The 11164-nt window shown below is 35.7% G+C and overlaps 1 long non-coding RNA gene across 2 annotated transcripts; it reads left to right on the plus strand.

The window, feature by feature from the left end:
- The first annotated feature begins 311 nt into the window (after positions 1 to 311).
- LOC132597025 (uncharacterized) lies at positions 312 to 8047 on the plus strand. Of its 2 annotated transcripts, none has more exons than XR_009563312.1 (3): positions 312 to 412; positions 6159 to 6328; positions 7588 to 8047. It is a non-coding gene; the product is annotated as an uncharacterized lncRNA (long non-coding RNA). The 2 variants fall into 2 exon arrangements; XR_009563313.1 differs by lacking the exon at positions 312 to 412 and adding an exon at positions 5349 to 5443.
- Positions 8048 to 11164: the final 3117 nt, after the last annotated feature.

The following is an 11164-nucleotide window of genomic DNA, read 5'->3' on the forward strand; positions in this document are numbered from 1 at the left end:
ATTGAAATCATACAGTATGTAGAGGACTGAATTTTTTATCTGATTTGTTTAGTACTGTATATCTAGTATACAGAGTAATTCCTTGCTTATGTGGGCACCTATTATGGACTGAATGTCTAAGTGCCCCCCAAATTTATATACTGAAGCCCTATCCCACAATGTGATAGTATGTGGAGGTAGGTCCTTTGGGCGATAATTAGTTTTAGATGAGGTTATAAGGAGAGATCCTCATAATAGGACTAGCGCTCTCGTAGGAAGAGACCAGACATCTTGTTGTCTCTCTCTACATGCTCACTGAGAAGTCATGTGAGCACAGAGCAAGATGGCAGCCATTCGTAAGACAGAAAGAGAGCCCTCACCAAGAATCAAATCTGCCAGCACCTTGATCTTGGATTCCCCAGCCTCCAGAACTGTGAGCAATAAATGCCTGCTGTTAAAGTTACTCAGTCTATGTTATTTTTCTGTAGCAGCTCAAGCTATGACAGGACTCAGTATATGTTTTTGAATGAAGAACTGGAAGGATTATTCATGAGTTTCTTTTTAGTTCAAAAATGCCATGGCTCTACAATAAGTTGTTTTATGATTTTATTTCCTTTGGCTTTCTCTCATACTCTCTTTAAAAGAATTATGGAAGAAAAAGAAAATAATTACTGTTTTCAATGGTGACTGTAATATAATTGTTTTGCTAAAGGTTTTCTGAAGTGAATTTGGAGGTATGTCATTTATAGTGATTATTGTATTGATTTAAAATAGTATATAAGGAACTATTTAGATATTTAGAAATACATAAAAATGATAGCAAGGAGATCTTATTCTACATACTCATATTTTTCTAGGAAAGTTTTTTTTCATATTTTCTATGAAAATATGTTTCATATGCTCTATGGTTTCATATTTTCATCTTATGCAGCAGTTTTCAAGGCATAAAAAATGACCTTTACATTCTTCCATAGTATTGTTAAGGGCTAAACATAAGCGAGTAGAAGTGAACTGCTTTACCCAAACAGAATGTATAAATGTAGGCTCCCGCCCCTTAAGAAGAAATCTTATACAAAAACAATGTTTTCAGTTTTTCCTGATTTTTAAGAGCTTCTCAGTTAAGAATTCGGTGAAACAAATGTAATGGTTATTTTTCTGCAGTCCTCTTTGCTCATATAGTCCATGCACAGATTAATTTTCAGGATATCAGAGGGAGTTTCTTAGGTTATGATTTCTATCTAAAGGAATGACACTATATAGATTAAAGTACCACAGAAGAGTTTCTGTTAGTTCCTTGCATTCATTTCATTACTGAAGACATCAGTATAAAGCTTGTTTAAATTAAGGAATCATGTACAAGAGTAAATCTGTTCTGACCAGGATGACAAGTCTATGAACTTTCCAAAATATATCAAAAAAAAAAAACTTTTAGGATTTTGATTACCAATTTCAAGCTCTATGAGAATTATAATATGATTCCTAAGGTCATAACTGTTTTACAATTAATGCAACCAGAATTTTAGTCCACATAAAACAATGCAATCTTTCCAAGACTAAACAATCAATAGAGTCATAGAAGAATTTGGTATTTATGTTAGTTTGGATTTTGATTAATGCCAAGCCGTAGTTGGGATGTTTTTTCAAACCTATAGACAGAAAGTCACTTTTCCTGAAGTTTCTCAGAGACAGAGGGTATTTATATAAAGCGTGGCATAAAATATCCCATTGTACTTAAGTAACTAAAAAATCATAAAGTCTTCAGATAATAATACTGCTTTGATGAAAAACATCTTTTGGCTACGTAATACTTCCCCAACCCCCACCAAGATATACACATTGGTTACCATTTCCTCTCAGTCTTTGCTTCATTTTCACATCTCAAAGCTATTCTTTTTTTTTTTCAGCCTGGCTACGATTGCTAGATACACTAGAAAATACCTACTTAAATTTGCATTTCAAATATAACTAGGAATATTTTTTAGTATAAATATGTCCCAAGTATTACATGGCACATGGTTATACTAAATCAATTATTCATCATATATTTGAAATTCAGATTTAACTGGATGTCTTGTATTTTTATTTTCTAAAACGCTAAGCCTAAAATTAGACACATTACTTATCATTAGTCCTACTAAGCAGTTTATTATTTGCTCCTTCAGAAAGTCCTATATACAGTGAAGCTCTGATTAAATACTCAAAGATTTTGAGCAATGAGTTATCTTAATTATTTAGTGTAAATAATCACTTTGAGCTTAATTTTATAGGCAAAAATTTTATATTGATCTCATGCTAACCAATCCCCAGTCTAATGTCTTGAAAATTATCCTCAGCTCTGCCTCATACAACTTTGTTCTCTTCCCCCTAAGTACCCATTAAAAAAAAAAGTATACATAAACATTTTTTTCTTTTAACCTATACAACCCATTAGAATATTTATGTTATATTGCCATTTTTGTTTACTGTATATTTTTGTTAAATTATAAACTCCTTGGGGAAAAACAGGTATTTTATCTTTGTATCTCTTAGATTAGCACATACCAGTGGAAACATTAAGGTACAATGAAATGGCAGCTAAGCATTGATACTGCAGTCATTTGGGAATGGTAGATGGTAACTATATACATTCCAAATCAGTTAACAATCTCATACCTACTTGTTAGGTCAAGGCAGGAAATAAACCAGACAGCAGATGTTTAGATGAAGCCTCCTCTAATTTATGCCTTTGGGAAAATATATATACTACGTTGTATTTTTGGTTTTTTGTTTTTTCAGTCCATGGAAAGTAGTTGAAATCATTTAAAATGGATGATATTCTCATAACAATTCCACTAGAAAACTAGGAGAAAAAATTGGGATTGTTCTTTCCTTTTTACAGATGATAATCCTCAAATATTTAGGTCTTTTATTATTTGAATCTCAGGAATAATGTGACATAATGAAAATGGCTGTTTTTAAAATTTCCTAATGCTTTTAAGTATCTAGAGTAAATCTGCTATATTGAATTTTTTTTTCCTTAGCAATCTTTGTTTTTTTCCTGTACTTATTCCAGAAAATTCAGTTTGGCTTATAGAAAACCTGAGCCATAAAAATCAAAAGTTATTTTGAATCTGTTCAACCTATATACATTTTTTATTATAGTAAATGTCATATTTTAATATATTCAACATAATGTGACCTAAAACTGTTAATGGTTTATGTTAAGTAACTAAACTCAGAGTGTAGCACATATCAGCTCTTTTGCCCAGCTTCCATTTCTCCACCTTCTAATAAGAAAGCTCTGATTTTATCTGGGGAACCACACTTTCCTCATTAGATACAATCTAGGTGGAACTGTCAAAGACTGTGTACTTCTCTCAGGAGATAAATGAATACTTCTTGTAAACTAGGACAAATAATATCCTCTCCATGGAATGTGAGCCTGGAGGAGAGATAGAAAACAGAAGATAGCTGAGACTCTCCATTAGTCCCGACTTCCCAGATCCTGTCCTATTGGAGACTTGATTTTGTAATTTTTTTTTAAATGGAACTAGTTCATATCCTTCCAGTAAATTCCATTCATTTAATTAAGCAGAACCAGCCTGGGTTGCTTGAAACTAAAGAAAGAATGAACTGTCAAACCCTCTGCAGATATAAAGTGTAGAATTCAAAGCACATTGCCCTTGTCTTATGTGAGTACATTAATCAATCTTCAAAAATGCAAAGAAAGGTCCAAAGTCAAGTAAGGGACAAAGATCTAAATTATTCGGCATAGAAACTATGGGAGCAGGCAAGTGGCTAAAACAGAGAAGTTGGAAAATCTGAGTGGCATCTTGAGGATAAGAGGAGCCGAAGAAAGGCTGGAAGAAGCAGAGAAGAGTGACCAATGAGAAATTTCTGGTGATAACTGAACCCTATATATAGGAATACCCGGTTTCAATTTTAAAATGCTTTGCAAAACCAACAAATATTTGTGGAAATAATATGACTGCACTCAAATTTTGCTCTACTCAGGAAACCATCAGTATCAAAGAAGTGTGGTAGAGATCTATATTGGAATTAAGAGTGTGCAAAGAAGGTAGAGAACCACCCCAAGGAACTCTATAAAGTAATTGAAATAAGCTATCATCAGAATGGACGGAATTCATGACCAGGTGTATCCATGTATACTAAAGCCCTCTGACATTTCCAGCATGTTTATAAATAAGGCTACAGGTATCATGAAGTCTTCTCTATATTCTTGGCTTTGACATTGATTTAGAGTATGATCTAATAAAATAAATATGGGGTAACTTCTGATAAAAATGACCTTTGTTTAAAACACTGGTTGCTTTCGTTGAATTTTTTTGTTTTGACTAAAAATTGCACTTGTTTTTGGAACTTATTTAACAAGAAAATGTGTAGACTCTTCTACGGTCAGGAACTCTTTTAATCACCTAAAAAATATGTTTTTAAGTTGTCACATAATAGTCCCAGTTTCCAGTTGCTGAAACTGAAACACAGAGAGTTTAAGCAGCTCCTCCAAAAGTCACATGGTAGTGAGTGGTGGAATCCTGGAATTTAACCCAAGAGTTTATTCCTGGAGTCCATGCCCCTCAGGCATAAAATCTGCTGTGCTGACAAAGTGAATGAAAGACAAAAAAGAGTAGACTCTGGAATCAAACGTACCTGGGTTCAACTTATTGATCTTCTAGCTATGTGACCTGTTTATTTTTCCCATGTTGTACTGAATTTCAAAGAGGATTTTCAATTAATTTTTCACCAGATTAAATATGACTTAGAATTGGACTGCTTCAGAATTTTATTTTATCCTGTAATCTATTTGTTCACCAATATTTTTTCTGTTTGTTTGTTTGGTTTTTTTTTTGCGATACGTGGGCCTCTCACTGTTGTGGCCTCTCCCGTTGCGGAGCACAGGCTCCAGACGCGCAGGCTCAGCGGCCATGGCTCACGGGCCCAGCCGCTCCGCGGCATGTGGGATCTTCCCGGACCGGGGCACAAACCCGTGTCCCCTGCATCGGCAGGAGGACTCTCAACCACTGTGCCACCAGGGAAGCCCCACCAATATTTTGTGAGTGCCTGTTATATGCCAGGCACTATTATCATAAGTACAATTATGGATAAGACACAGCTTGCTAATCTTATGAAACTCATATATTATGTACCTACTAGTTCCCTTAACATCCTGTAATAGAAGTCCAAGCCATAATTTGTGTCCCCAGTTCATTCCATTAGAAGCCAACAAGTGCTCTAAATATATGCCTGAAATTTATCAAATTGTCTTCTGAGGAAAAAAGAAAGATCACTTCATATCAATATCTGTCTCTTGAAGGCAGGTAACACATTTTCAAATAATGTGACCCTCATAACCAGTCTGTATTTAACCAGGACAAAGACAAGCTTCATTACAGATGGAAATGAATGGCTTTTTGCCACAAGCAGATCATCTCACTGTCAAGGAGCATCTGAGGCACATCAAAGAATGGTAATTAATGTTAGTGAGAAACCGAACAAAATCAATTCCTTTTCTGCATTTAGTCTCCCAGGAGGAGTTTGGCTTCAGTTCACTGCTGAGGGATAGGCTCCTTGAATTTGGGGAAATGGCACTGTGATTATTTGGGCTGTTTAAACTAGACATGCTTCTCTTGGGATTGACTATACAATCACCATAACTCCTTTAGAGATACATTTAGATGTGGATTAATCATCACAGGTCCATAGAGACTGCAGTAAGAAAAAGACTGAGCCCTACAAATCATTGCAATTTGTAATCTTTGCAATCACTGCAATTTCTAGTTGGGATCAAATATAGTAAGTACTAGAAAGAAATGACGCCTTGATCACAGGAGAAGTTAGGTGTGCCTTCTGTTATGGCAGTGGGTCTATAAAGGACATTTGTTTTGATCTGTTTGCCTGATCAACATCTACCCTTCCTTCCTTTGATAACAGCACACTGACCTTAATTTTTGGATTCACCCATTTCTTATTATCAGTCTTTGGGCTCCAATTATGAGTATATTATCCAGTCTTGGCCAATCAGCATGTTCTCTCTTCTGGCCACAACAGAATGGAAAAATGACCAAAGCCAGCCAGGAATCCTTGGATTTTCTGGAACTTAGGAAAGTGAAACTTTCTCTTATGCTGGGACTAACTACTCAGAGGACCACATATAAGTCTGAAAGTGTTGGTGTTTTCCACAGGGGAAGAGACTGACTGAATGGGTCCGAAATGAAGGAAAATCACAACACAGAGAGAAAACGAGTTCTGGTGACATCACTTGAGATCCTGATTCTGGACCTTCCTGAAAAAAATCACTCTACTTTGCCCTTGTATTCTTAAGTTATGCAAGTCACCTATTTTTTTCACCTAGGTCAGTTTTGGTTTGTTTTCTGTCTCTAGGAGTAATCTAGAATTGTTCAAGCTTTCCTCTTTGAAAAATATGGGCTCAAGTTAGGGTTCTATGAGACAAGAATGGGGAAGGGTATCCAGTGTGGACTAAGATATATAAAAAGGCCTACCACATGAGGGTGTCTTGACTTAGAAAAGTTTATTCTACAGATAAAGTCCGAGAAGACAGGCAAAAAAAAAAAATCTAGATCTGAGGCCAAAGTTTGGGAATAAGTCCAGAAAAAAGTTGTTGGCAAGGCTGAAATGTGGAGGTGAGGCAGATTCCCTAAAGATAAAGCCTTTTATAGTGTGTTTTTCATCCCATGGCTGCTGAGGTAGTTCCAGTGAAATTCATCAACGGGGCTAAATTTTCTGAGTAGAGCAGCCTATAATCTCTTGTAGTAATACCTTTGATACACAATATATCTAATTTCTGAATGAGTGATTTTGATGGGAATTATATCCCAAAGAGGTTTAGCGTAAAGTGTACTGAAAACTCTGAAAGTCAGTACTTCACAGGCAATAGGAAAAGGAGCCTCATTTAGCCAGGAAAACTTGTTCCCCTGTTACCGTGATTATACTATGAAAAATGCTTGGCATCACCCACATTTGAGGTATTAGCGTTTCAATTTTGCATTCTTATGTTTGAATTTTTGTGAAATGTTATTCACTATGATTCCTTCTTTGAGCAAAATGTGGCTTTTCCTGTAGGAACCTATTATGGTATGGCCTAAGGCTCCATACATTAGACGTCAACCTTTCAGGACCGCTCCTTGAGTCGTAATTAAAAGTTAGCTGTAAAATGCCACATAAATTGGTCAAACTACTGTCCATTTGACTTAGGTTCCAGGAGGAATATATTTTTGGTTTACAGTATGTAGGTCATTAAAAAAAGTGGGAAAGAATGAAAGCTTTTGACTGTAATTCATTTATATTTTATGGAACAAATGACTCAGCTCTTATATTTTACTGAGTTTTTAATTGAAAGATACATACAGTTTTAGGTAACTATTAATAAGTCAAAGCTTTTCTTTGATGCACTGCTATGCTTCAGCAACTTTTATAAAGTATGTCATATTAATCCTAAAACTTTTTCTGGGATATAGTCACTAAAATGACTTCATATATGAGGAACATCCCCTTGAATGGCATGATTTTATACTTAAATTTGACTTTAGGTGGCAACTAACTTTACTTTCTATGCCTAATTGCAACTACTAAGCTCCTTCTTCTGATTTATAGGTCTCTGTGGAACCTGGCATTATTTTTCTGGGTATGCTTTCAGTTGACACACTCAAACCTGATTAAAGAAGAAAAGGTATAAATAAAGTTCACCCGAAAAAAAAAAAATCAAAAGAAGAAGAGGATGAAGAAAAGGAAGAGGAACATGGATAAGGAGGAGAAGGAAGGAGAGAATTAAGGATGAGATGGCATTAGGTACAGCTGGATCCAGGCGTTGACGCAGGACCCTCATCTTGCTTACACTCCTGATCCCCCAACTCTCCGCTCTGCTTCTCTCTGCGTGGTGGCCTCTTTTACATGGTCATCAACCAATGGGTAATCAAAGGTCACAGCATTTCCGCTTAGTTACCCCAATGGAAGAAACTTAATGTTTTTTGTCCCAGATTCTGTACATAAATCCAGGAGAGTAGTCACCTTAGCTCTGTTTGTGTATGCTAGCAATAAACAGGAAGTCTAATCTGATTATGTGATATCTGTGTTATTCTTTGTTATGTGAGTATTCATACTGACTCCATGCCAGACTGTATCACTTTGAGTGTCAGGACCCTTCATTATAGATGTTTACCTCCCCTATTCTACCAAGGATTCGGCTGTGTGCATAACAACAGATTCATACATACTAGCTGCTTTCTGACTGAGTGCTAACATAATGCTTATGACAAGGGGATACCATACTACTTAGATACACAAAATATCTTGGCATGGCCACAAAATTGCAAAGCACCAAGCCTTTTCATGTTTCAAGGCCTTCTCACATTCTGTTCTCTCTTGTCTCCCTTCTCTATTACCCCTCTTTAACTGGCCCACTTCTAAACAGCTTAAATATCATTTTCTCAGAATCTTTACCTGATCACCCCTCCCCTCCCGACTAGAGTAGGACATCGAGTTTACCTGTTTATAGCTCCTGTTTTTTGTTTCCCTTATAGCAATTACTGTAATTGTAAATAATTGGGCAATATTTGTTTTCCCTTGGAAACAGATGCACTGCCTAAATTATTTACTTCTGCACTGATAGCACTTTATCATCAAAAGCACTGAATATGTATTTTTTTACAGGAATAGACAGATGATTAAAAAGAATGTTAACTCTAGAATTGCATTTGTTAAGACTTCTTTGGAGTATGCAATCAAATTTGGCAGGAAAAAATCTAATTGTGAATAGCCAGGGCACCATCAAGATCTCAATGCTACTGTTAATGGTCACATGATAATTCTAGTTACTATAACAAATACACTGCCACATTTTAGTAACTTACACATGTAAGTGTATCGCTTGCTCACATAACTCCTGTGCAGATACTCCTGGTCAGTGAGTAGCCTTTCTCAGTTGAGTAATTCAGGGACTCCTTCAATCTTATGGCTCCACCATCTCTAGGAGCTTGAGATGCATCCAGCAATAAGATGGAGAATGAACAAGAGTATGGAGAAGACATGCCCAATTTTGTTAATCAACTTAGTCCAGAATTAAAACACATCACCACAGCTCATATTCCATTGGTAAGAACTAGTCATATGGTCCCATCTAGATGCAGGGAATTGTAGCTTCTAGCTAATCGGCCACATGCCAGCACAGCCATACAGTATGGATGGAATAAGTAAGAATGTTCGGTGGGCAGCTACTGATTGCTGTTTGGATAGTAGACAGTACACTGTTTATAGACAGTAGACAAAGTCTCCAGTAAGCTGATTTCTAAGATTCAAAAAGCTATGGAACATCTTATCAACAAAACTGGCAGCAAAATGAACAATTCAGGCACTCAGCTATTTTTTCTGTAGTGAAGACAAAACAAAACATCAAAAACACAGAAATGGAAACCTGCTGACCTATTTTCTTTTTTATGGTTCTGTTTCTGTTTTGTTTCTTACTGCTCACGTTGTTTTTTGAAATCATGTGGAAATACAGCCTCAGGCTGGGTTAGTATAAGAGCTACAACAGAGTTTTGTGACTTCCCTCTCAGATCTTAATTTCTCTTATTATTTCTAATATTTTTAAATGTTAACCCCAAAATAAATTATATTAGTTAGCATATATAATCACAATGTCTATGCGCTATCCCATATTTACTATGTTCTATCTCATCAAGAAGATGCTAATTAACGGTTTGGTATGTTTAACACAGCAGTATGCTATTTAACATCTTCATAAAACATGAAGGCTAAAGGTTACAACACTATTTTACAGACTGAAACACAAAAACAGGTGGTAATCACCACAATATTTTGTTCTGAGGTTAAAATACTGGCAAATTAAATAATCTATCAGCAGATGTTGCATTATATTAATTCCTTCAGTTTTAGATGTAAACGAAGTCTAAACTCATAAAAATAGTGTGCAAACTAAGAGAATATGGAGACGTGCACAGAACACTGATCTGACGTATGCAATACTTTTTCCCTGAGAAGATTCTCACCAGTCAATTTTATTTTGGTCAAGAATTCATAGCAAGTTACCACTAGTGATTTCTCAAAGCCACATTTATTAAAGGCTCGTATAATCTGATTTTTAAATAACTTTTCACAATTTTTTCTCAACTGATAAAATCACCCCTTCCCATTTGCCACTATTATTCATTCAACAAAATCATTATTTTGTCATTTATCTACTTATTCATTCAATTAATTATTTTAATTTTTACCAAGCCTCTGATATGTAAACAGACTATTCTGCTAGGTGCTAACTGGGCGTATATATACTTTTTGCCCTAAAAGAACTTGCAACTGATTCTTTTCATATCAGAACTATTTATACTACAACTGAATAATCATATATAACAAGACACCAGTGATGTTTCAGAGACATATATGGTAAATGTTGAGTAAATTAAACAGATAATTATGCTATGTGTTCTGAGAATGAAATTTTTTACAGTGGGGAGTAGTAACCAGAGACACCTTCTTGGAGGTAGTATGGTTTAAAGACCTTGGAGAATGCATATGAGTTGAATAGTAAAAGAATGAGCTAGGGAATTCCAAAGAGGAAAACAATGTGAAAGGAACACAGAGAAGGAGGCCTGAGTGTAACTTGGAAAGGGAAAAATCAGTAGAGTATTATGGCTGGAGAGTGGAAGGTTCAAGGAGCGAACAGGGAGATTTGGGAGCTGACAGAATAACCACCCAATTTATCTTGACAAGGAGAACAAATGATTTCTAAGATGTCAGTGATGAGGAGATCCACTGTGCACTATTATGGTGAGGGATAAGTTTCCAGTAGAGAGAACAATACATGCAAAAGCCCAAAGAAAACAAAAAGTATTCATTACATAAGAAACTATTTACTCAATATGAATAAAAGGTAAAGTGTCTATGGAAAAGGAGAAGAGAAGACAATGTTTGGGAGTGAGACACATGGGTCTGGGGAGGTGAGTTATTTGGGCCATAATCAGGAGGTTATTTTTCTTTTTTAAGCTTTTTTTTTTTTTTTTACATCTTTATTGGAGTATAATTGCTTTACAATGGTGTGTTAGTTTCTACTTTATAACAAAGTGAATCAGTTATACATATACGTATGTTCCCATATCTCTTCCCTCTTGCGTCTCCCTCCCTCCCACCCTCCCTATCCCACCCCTCTAGGTGGTCA

The sequence above is a fragment of the Globicephala melas genome, chromosome 3 (genome assembly GCF_963455315.2).
Source record: "Globicephala melas chromosome 3, mGloMel1.2, whole genome shotgun sequence".
Lineage (NCBI taxonomy): Eukaryota > Metazoa > Chordata > Mammalia > Artiodactyla > Delphinidae > Globicephala > Globicephala melas.